Source organism: Cyprinus carpio, chromosome B22, assembly GCF_018340385.1.
Source record: "Cyprinus carpio isolate SPL01 chromosome B22, ASM1834038v1, whole genome shotgun sequence".
Lineage (NCBI taxonomy): Eukaryota > Metazoa > Chordata > Actinopteri > Cypriniformes > Cyprinidae > Cyprinus > Cyprinus carpio.
Genome location: NC_056618.1, coordinates 6,192,536 through 6,202,695, shown reverse-complemented (window position 1 = coordinate 6,202,695; position 10,160 = coordinate 6,192,536).

Sequence of the window (10,160 nt, the reverse complement as noted above, 5' to 3'; positions counted from 1 at the left end):
CCTTCACTTTGCGCATGCGCGGTAAACACATACGTGACGTACATACGTGACGTCACAGCGCTACAGTCTGCAGCGATGGGCAACTGGCGGCCGTATACGGCCCGCAATGTCTTTTAGTACGCCCTGCTGGATCATATTAGACTTGGGTGATCAATTTTAAAGCATATGAAAAGCAATTCACCTAAAGATTGCTTTCAGTTAATGATGTAAATACTATCTCCAACCAGGAGTCGTCTGCTCCCGGTATTATTTCAGTGTAGTAGGATGTGCACTCTAACATAACATTAACTAATATTAGCAAATAATAAATTAAAAACTTACCATGAAAACTGTATTTTCCAGTGAAGATGGTAAACAGATTATCTTTTTACCAAGTTCAAGGGGATACCCAAATGTTTGGAATTTTTGAAAATCAGTGTTCTATATAAATCGCCATCACACCACTGCTCACAACGGGGATGCCAGAGTTGCACTTGCCTCAAATTTCAAAGGTAAAATTCATAGTCGGCAAAAGCTTTTTGCTAAATGCATGACAGAAATGTTTGCACTGAACTATGTCCTTTCCGTTGGTTTCCTAAAAACGTCTTGAGTTTAATTGTTTAACTTTAAGGCCATGGAAACTCTTAAATGGTACAAAAAGTCTAAAATATAAGAGGTCTTAAATTTGGTAACATGAAGAAAAGAATTGTTATATGGATTATATTGTTATATGACGATTAAACTTCAAAAGCCTGAGTAATTTCACTGAGTAAACTTGAGCACTGCACATTTCAAAGTCAGCTTTATGTACTCCGAAAGTCAAACCTACTGGCAGAGAATGATTTTGCTTTTTCAAATGATAGTTTTCACGTGATGTCACACTTTTATAGGAACGCCCCCCTGAAGGGCAAAACAAAGCTTTGCTCCACTGACCGCCAGTTATTTTTACATGGATTGCATTAAGTAGTAATGTAGTAAAACGCAGATATTAAAAGGCAAAATTCAGTAAACACCTTTTTGATGATGTATATTTTGTACAGGCAAGCGGATGAAGCCAGAATATAAACGCAATGTGCAAAGTTTCACGTTAAAGGTGCAGTGTGTAAATTTTAGCGGCATCTAGTGGTGAGGTTGCGAATTGCAACAAACGGCTCAGCCCTGCTCTCACCCCTCCCTTTAGAGAAGCTACGGTGGTCGATGCGTCGTAGTCTGATACAGCAGAGAGTATCCAGCAATGGTGGTTTCTTTACAAAGGTAAATTAAGGAATTATATTTACTTAATTATTCAATTAATCTATATGTTGTACCAAATATTTGTTGTTTTACTTATTTCATCATTGGGTCAGTGTTTTATTCGCAAGAAAAAGTCACTAAATTTGGTGACAAATTCCCTAAATTGGCAACACTGGCCACCACTAAACTTGAATTTGCGGTCGCGTGATAATGTAAATTTTGTTAGCTTGCAGGTCATATGATGCGATTTCTAATTTTCTTTTTCTTTGGAGTGTTACAAGCTCTTGGTGAATAAAGAAGATCTTTAAAGTTGCAAAGACTAAAGTCTCAAATCCAAAGAGATATTCTTTATAAAAGTCAAGACTCGTCCACGCCCTCCTAAAATGCCTCGTTCTAACACGCCCCCACATCTCTACGTCAGTATGTTGGAAGATTTGCATAACGCCGCCCAGATGTTCACGCAAAGAAAGAAGGCGAACCTTTTATTCTCGATGTAGTATTGTTGTTGCCGCCGCTATATCGTATAGACGCTGTGTGTTTCACTGTGAAAGCGAAACTACTTTGTTTGGTCTTCCAAAAGAGGACGATATCTGCTTCGTCATGCCTGGAGCTGATCCGTGCTGGTTGCTGAGGGAATACATCAACTTTGCACTGTGGATCACAGAATCGGCTTTCACCGTGGATGAAGCGGAGTCGGGTTTGGGGTTGTATGATGTGGTTTACCACAAGCACAAGGTACGCTCTTTCGTAGAATTCGCCGGCCACGCCGTTCTCAAGCCGTCCGCCTCTGCTCACTCATGCAGGTGTGTGTGACGCTGTTTCGTTGAGAAAGCGAAACTACTTTGTTTGGCCTTCCAAAAGAAGACATGACTAGAAATCATGTTTATATCACGTTTATAATGGGTTATGTTTATGTCTCGTCGCTCCAACCGGACATATGTTAAGGGGCATAACATTTCCGTCATATGCTTGAGGCATTCGGCCAATCACAACGCACTGGATAGATGGCTGATTGGTTGCTGTGGAAGCTGGGCATCAATCAATCTCAGCAAAGCAGAGAGAGACCTAATCAGAAGGCTTATTATTGTAACATTAACTAATGTATTTTTTAACTAATACTTTACTTCAGTATAATTTTAAAATGGGTACTTATACTTTTACTGTAATCATATTTAATCAGTGTGTACATGTTTCTGGTTACTAAATGTAAAATTCATTTATATACATAATTTACTTAATTAACTGAAATTGCTGCTACAGGAAGCTGAAAGTTTTTTTTGTTTTTTATTTATTAAAGTATTGTGTATTATTGCTGTTCATTGTCTGCTGTTCCTTGTTTCCAGTTGGACAACATTTCTAACCAATAAACACTTCTTCAAGTCAGATATCAGTTGAAGATGTCTGTACAGTGCAGGATCTACAAGGCTATTATTCAGAAACACTGGCTCAGAGGTTTATAGAATGTTTGTAATATAAATTGAGAATATTTATGTCTTTAGAAGGAGTTTGCTTCATTCTTCTGTCAGTATAAACAGTCTAGATTTAAGAAGTCATATTCAGTCTGTGAAGGGAGGTGCTTATAGAGGATCTTATACTGACTGCAGAGTTTCTCTAAACTATTTCCAGAGCAGCAGCACACTCCTCTTCAGCTCTTCTGTTTCCTATCATTAAAAGACTGTTATTAGAAACTGTTCTGTGAAATCCTAAAGGAAATGATTGACACATTTCTGTTCTTCTGTTTGTGCTCATGGAGTCTTGGCTGGTAAGTTTTATTATTTTACTGTTAGGCTTCAGTTCTGTGTATATTATCACTTGTCCACATACAGTACATTATTGTGTTCTTTATCATTTTCATCATTTATTTTGTAATATATTCAAGATTTATCTAATATACTCAAATTCATTTGTGTTCATGCTGCTGTTCTGAAAGCTGCCATTTTGCAAAAGTGATAAATAATTTTCACATACATTTTTTGGTAGAAAATATAACATTTATAAAACCCCCATAGTAAAATTTGTATATGTACATGTTAATAATATCGATGATTTTTTGTTTTTTTGAAATTGTATTATAGCAACTATATATTTCAACAATGTATATTTTATTTATGTATGTCAAAAGTGTTTTGCTGAGAAAGTGTTTGTGTTTGTTGATCAGGTGTGTTTGGTGTTGATGCAGTGCAGTCAGTGTCAGTGACGGAGGGAGAATCTGTCACTCTAAATGTGACTGATATACAGACGAATGATGAGATCGAGTGGAGGTTTGGAAAACTTCTCATTGCTGAAATCCAAAAGAAAACCAATGAGAGCACATTTTATGATGATAGTGCTGGTGGGAGATAGAGACACTTGAAGCTGGATCAGACTGGAATTCTGATCAGTCACAAACACCAGAAACTACCACCTGGACTTTATGTAAAGTAACCAGCAGCACACAAGAAAATATTCTTGTCAACATAGAATCTTTTCTGTCTGGCGGTGAGTAGAGAACAAGTGTAGAATCAACCCTGCTTTGTTGTGTAGGTCTTTCAGTTGCAACACTTGCCATACATCGCTATTACAAAATAAACTTTTCTCAAGCGGCCACCCCCCTTTGAACAGAGATGGCGCACACTATTCAAACTAAAATTGTTATAATTCATAAACGCTTTTGAATACAGAACAAAGGTTGGTCTCTCTTTTTTAAAGTAAAGACAATCTGTGATTATTGCAGAAGTGAAATCTCATTTTAAAAAAATGAAAGCATAAAAAGTTATAGAAGTTTAAATTTACTGTAGCAGTACCAATTTTTGTTATAATGTTATATAAAATAAATATTTTATAAAATATGTTTTAATCCAAAATTTTGTTATAATGTTATATAAAATAAATATTTTATAAAATATGTTTTAATCCAAAATTGCATCAATTTCTCTCCTGATCCAACTGTTATGTCAAATGTTATTGGCTCCAGAATCAGCACTGGCCAATCAGCTTGAACTGTGTAGTAAATTATGTGATTGTTAGCAGACTGCATTAACTACCTGTCAGCTTTTTGGGTCATCAGATTCATGTTCTATTTTATATTGTTGTCTGATCTTCTGGTTGTTAGTGTTATGAGGAGTATCTTTTCAAAATTTTTATTATTATTATTTTTATCAGAGGAGTTTTTTTTTTTTTTGTTCAGTGGTGAATGTGGGTCATGTGACTCTCTCTCCTGGTACAAAGGGAAACAGTTTATTGTCCAGCATCAGTGTGTCTGATCTCAGCATCAGTCTCTCTCTACCTCTGGAGGTGGAATATCAGGATAAAAACACCTACAGCTGTGTGATCAACAATCCCATCAGCAACCAGACCACACATCTGAACATCAGTGAACTCTGTCAGCTACATCCAGGTACTTCAGTAATGATATTAGCTTTATTTTTCCTCAACTGGGGTGTGTTCCTCTTAAAGCTCACTGTTTAATTATTGTAGTGCAACAATTAATTGGACAGATTTACTACAACTGTCGGTTTCGTTCATTCATGTTGGTACAACACCATAAGACTGTCCTTAATGATGTCAAGCAGATGGTGGAGTAATAGCTTTTTAAATTTTTTTTGTTTTTGTTTTAAATTCAAATTCAATTTAAATTCAAATTAATGGCCAACAGAAAAGTGTTAAATTTTACTTTATATCATTTACATGCTCTACATAATACAAGTAGTCAGCAGCTTTCTTAACAACAGGCTCTGTTCTTGCCAGCTATAGAATGGGTGGCCAAAAGGGCAAGTAAAAATCCTGGGGTGGCACACTAGAGGCCACATTTACATTGTAGTTCTTGATGCACAGTTCCAATTTGTGGACTTTTTTCTGACAACCAGCTTACATCTTTAAAAAAATGACCCATATCTGCATTTACACTATACACTTGGCTAAACAACCCAGGGTAGACATACTGCCAGCTTGCCAGATCTGTAAAACAGAGACTCAATTCCTCTGTTACCCAGTCAATCAATCTGTCCTCATGGTCCATATTCACTACTGTCTCATCTGCTGATGTCCTGGACTCACACCCCTGGTCAGACTCACCATGGAGTCAGCACTGTGGTCTTCTCCTCGGGCTCTGACTGACATGTCGCAGCGAGCGTTACCTCTCCGTCTGCAGGTCTGGGTGTGCTCTGGACTGACAAGACACTCTCCAGACACCTAATGATGGCATCCCTCCAGTTAAGTCCAAAGGTGTCTGGAAGGTCAACAGGATCGTAATTATAGCTCCAATCCAGAACAATGCATTCAGGGTTTCCTGAAATCCACAAAATAAAGAGTTTGACAAACATTAATTAAATTCACAAATAAATAAAATGAGATTTGCAAATAAAATAGTGGTGGGCATAGATAAATTTTTTTAATCTATATTAATCTCACTGTAATCTTGGAATTAATCTAGATTAATCTAGATTAAAATGGCTCATTTGAATTCTGCGATTTGAGAAGGCATTCAAATTATGTTCAATAAGATGTACTTGTTAGTACTGATAGAGCTGTGCTGCACTCAAACATAGTAGTTTGACGACGACTCTTCCCCTGCGCTACATTGCTTGGCCCGGCATCTTCCGCATTAATTTAGGGATGCTTTGCGTTTAGGTGCTACTTGAGACTGGAAGAACTCCTACAGTAAACTAATTCCGCATTGCACAAGGTGCAAACAACCTGTTTCGCACATACTCCGTCTGCAGTGCGTATGCGTTGCATTTTTTTTACGCACCCATGTTATTGGATTCCAGCGTTCAAGCGGTTGTGGTCCGTCAGTGCGTTCCAGGAGCGGTGCGTCTGCAGCAGTGTAACAATCGGTTTCGTGCGAAGTCTATTTTGCCATGTGCTGCACGCGCTGAATTAAAATGACACCGCATTGTTCGCGGTAAAAAATAACATGGATTGACACGGAAATGCAGTAATTTCACAATAAATGTATACTAATTAAACGCTTCTGTGTTATACACGCAACACATGGGTTTTTGGCTAGGTTTAAAACAAGAAAAAGAGCACCTTTAGATAAACGAGGCAACATGATATAGGCCTATGCACTTGCAAGCAGAAAACAAAGTTCATTAAGAACCGTGCGATTGCTTGTAATAAAGATTTAAATGCAAAAGGCACGAGTCGACTGTTTCTGTCAGTGGTGCTTTCATTTTAAATATTTGCGATATACTAACAAGAAAAGTAGGCCAATTGTTGTGTTTAAATGTTTTGCCGCTTGCTTGAGCAGCTTATTATACAAACCTAGAAGGCTTGTTTGTGAATATTATTTTGTTTATATTTATTACGTTTAAACTAATGTCTGTGATTATGAAAGACTGTTACTGTTCTGTGATAAGAGTCACAATTTTTTTTTTTTTTTTTTTTGGTTTGGTTTGTAGTATAGTGTTATGATGTTGTGTTTTGTTTGTTGAATAGACGGGGGTGGGTAAGTAGCGGACTGCAAACGCGTCCTGTGTGAAAGCACAATGAGCCCGTGCTGCTTCTGCACCACACACACACAGACTGCATACGCACTGCAGACGGAGTATTTGTGAAACAGGCGGGAGTCTTGTCGAGGTTTTTTTGGGGGGGAAGCTTGGTAATTTCACAGTAGGCATACACACAGGTTCGAAGACTCGTTCTCGCCCCCTACAGTGCAATTCGTCCAGGTATACATCCCTCTTAAGTATCACGGTGAAAGTCATCATAGCTTGTGTAGTATAGACCCAGCTCCCGACCCAACTGTGAGAATAGATTAACGGCGATATTTTTTTTTTTTTTATATCGCCCGATAAGAGTCTCACGTTAACGCAGCACGTTAACGCCGATAACGGCCCACCACTAAAATAAAAACATATTTGCAAATATCTTTTTATGTCACAACCACAACTTTGCCTGGCAATTGTGAAATGTGTCCTATGCATTTGTAGTTCTCTGCACACATTTGTGGATTGCTGTGCGCATTGTTGAATTTTGAAACATTTCTTGTGTCAAGACGCTGACAATCCACAAATGCATGGACTCCACCCACCATGTACTCAAGCCAATCAGATAAACACTACATTTTGCTGAGCAATTGTACACAGAAAAAAAAAAATGGAGCAGGATTTAAAAAAAAAATCTTGGAAACAGTTTTCAAAAAAATCTTGGAAACAGTTTTCACTCAAAAAAGGCTAGTTATTTACATACATTTGTAACATATTATTAAACATAATTATTAGTAGCTTTAAATGGAACATTTTAAGTTAAGTTTACTTGGGAATTCCCAGTAAATTATATTGACTCTTTCTTTGTAAATTTTACCTAAGTGATGCTTATCACTGTAAAAAAAAAGAAGTGTGCTGTTAATAAATAACAGTAATGTACTGCACTGAAAAAAAAAACAATAATAAGATGGACTTAATTTTTCTTTCGCAAGTTTTTGCACACATATTTTAAGTGAAATTCAAGGAACAATTTAAGTAAAAACTGTAAGTAAGCAAGTGGATAGCTTGCTATCCTTTTATGATAATATGTCCATTCAAAATAATCCCCAAATGAACACAGAGACCTCAATACATGGTACAGTACACCATACACAATGACGGCAACAAACAGGGAATAGTGTGTGAGTATGAATGGGTCATTTTAAGTAGAAAATAAACTTTAGATGTCACAAAACAGTAAGTTTCTAAACCTAACAACAAAAGCAACCGTAAATACAACTCGAAAACAGTGAAAAATATAACCGTTTTAATTATTCATGCCCCAGTGCATTACCAAAAACTTTGATATTGGGATCATAACTTTGATATTTACGTAAAGAATCCTTGTAAACATAAACAATTCCAAGTAAAATATACTTATAAGTTCAAACATTAATTTCAACAAGCTTAAATTGAGTACTAATACAGAATTTACTTATTTTTTTAAATTTCTGTCTCAACTAAATTATTTAATATAGAAATTACATTTGTTTTTATGTACTTACTTCACCACAAAATATTTTTTATCAATGTAGATTGTAATCTATCATAATCAATTTATTTGGAATTATCCAACAATTATATCTCCATACAATATGAATGTATCTTAAAATGATTATTATGATGTATTTCATGTGTTTTTTTTTTTTTTTTTTTTTTTGCAAAATATGACCGGACGAGAATCTGAGATGCACAAATCTGAACAAAATCGGATTTTATCTGACAGTCTAAACCTGAACCTGACATCTGAAATGAACACTGAAAAAAAAATAAATAAATAAATAAAAAATGGTTCGGCTGAAATTATTTCAAGGATATATTATTTTAACTTGATCTAACACTAGTCATTAACAGGTTTATTCAGTCATTTTAAATTATATTTTTGACTTGGATAAAGCCAATTATTAATTAATTGTTACCACAAGAAACACATTATTTAATTTAGCTTACAAATGTTTTGTAGAATTCAAGTCAATTAGTAAATCATGAAATAAAATTGATAAATGATTTATACAATCTGAGTTAGCTGCATTTTTGTTGTAGATCAGAAGTACAGGTTTAGTAGCACTAATGGCTCATTTTGTTCATTACAGATCAGACCCTATCCACAATTTATATACTGTCAATCTCTGCTGCTGCTGTTATATTCTTGTTGATCGTAGTCGTGGTGTGCTTCTACAAGAAACACAGAAAAACAGACCAAAAAGGCAAGTGTTACCTATTGCTGATACAACTGTACAAATACCTGTCATCAACATTAAAATCATGTAGAAAAGTACTGATTATAATTTATTGTATTATTTCATAAAAATGCAACAATAATGCTCAAACATCATTTAACTGTGTGTTTCGTTTCTATCATTGTGAAACAGTTGAGGCTCGTGAGGAAGAGATCACTTACGCTGATCCGACATTCTACAAAAGAAAAGCACAGAAATCAGTAAGTGCATTTTTGACTGTATATTGTGTGTCTCTATTATTTCAACAGATTTAGCTGTGTGTATGAGTGTAGACGTGTGTGATAATCACGCACACAACAGCACAAGATCAGAAACATTTATGTGTTTAGTCTTTCTGTAAATGGTCAGTAATTCTTCAATAAACACATCTACAGTATGTGACATTAACATGTTTGTGTTTTATTACAGAAAGCTCAAAGACGTAGGAGGAGGTGGTGTTTTATGGAGTAGTTGATGTGTTGATTTGATTGTGATTTTGTTTATTGGTTGTTGTTTTTTTTAAATAATAAAATGAGAAAAGAGGTGGATTAATTTATTAGTGTGGATGTGTTTTGTGTGAAGTAGATGGACATTTCATGTCAGAGGAATCTCACACAGACCTTTGATCTCATAGTTTCCATTCTAAGATAATTCTAAGTAAATGGATTTTATTTTTATATTGGATTTTATAACCCTAACCAACCCTCAGCTGTGGTCCTCAAGGTTCACTTTACTGCAGAGTTTACCTCCAACCCTGATTAAACTTACCTGCCTGAAACTGTCCAATATTCCTGAAGTTCTTGATGAAAATGTTGATATGCAAGCTATATTTCAAATTATTTTAAAGATTTGTGCTTTATGTCCGTTTTGTACTACATTCAAATAAACATGTAGATATATTTATTTTTTCTGCCTCATTATTGTGATCTGGTACAAACAAATAAACACCAACCCAACACATGCTTTTGTAATATTCTTCAATTGTAAGTCTCTTTGAAAAAAAACATCTGCTAAATGAATAAATGCAAATGTAATACTTTCATACATCTCTAGACACGTTTTTCTCATTGCTGATTCAATTATTTTTACATCTTTAGTAAAAATGAATCCACAAATCTTGAATGGTCAAGTATTCTGCATCCCACAATACAATATCCTGCTGGCCATCAGATGAAATTATACTTCACAGTCATATCCTCTCCAATTCATTCTTTAGTACAAAATAATTCTGGTTACATTTACACCTTTGAATTCTGCTTGTTCATTAAGCAGACACATTTTT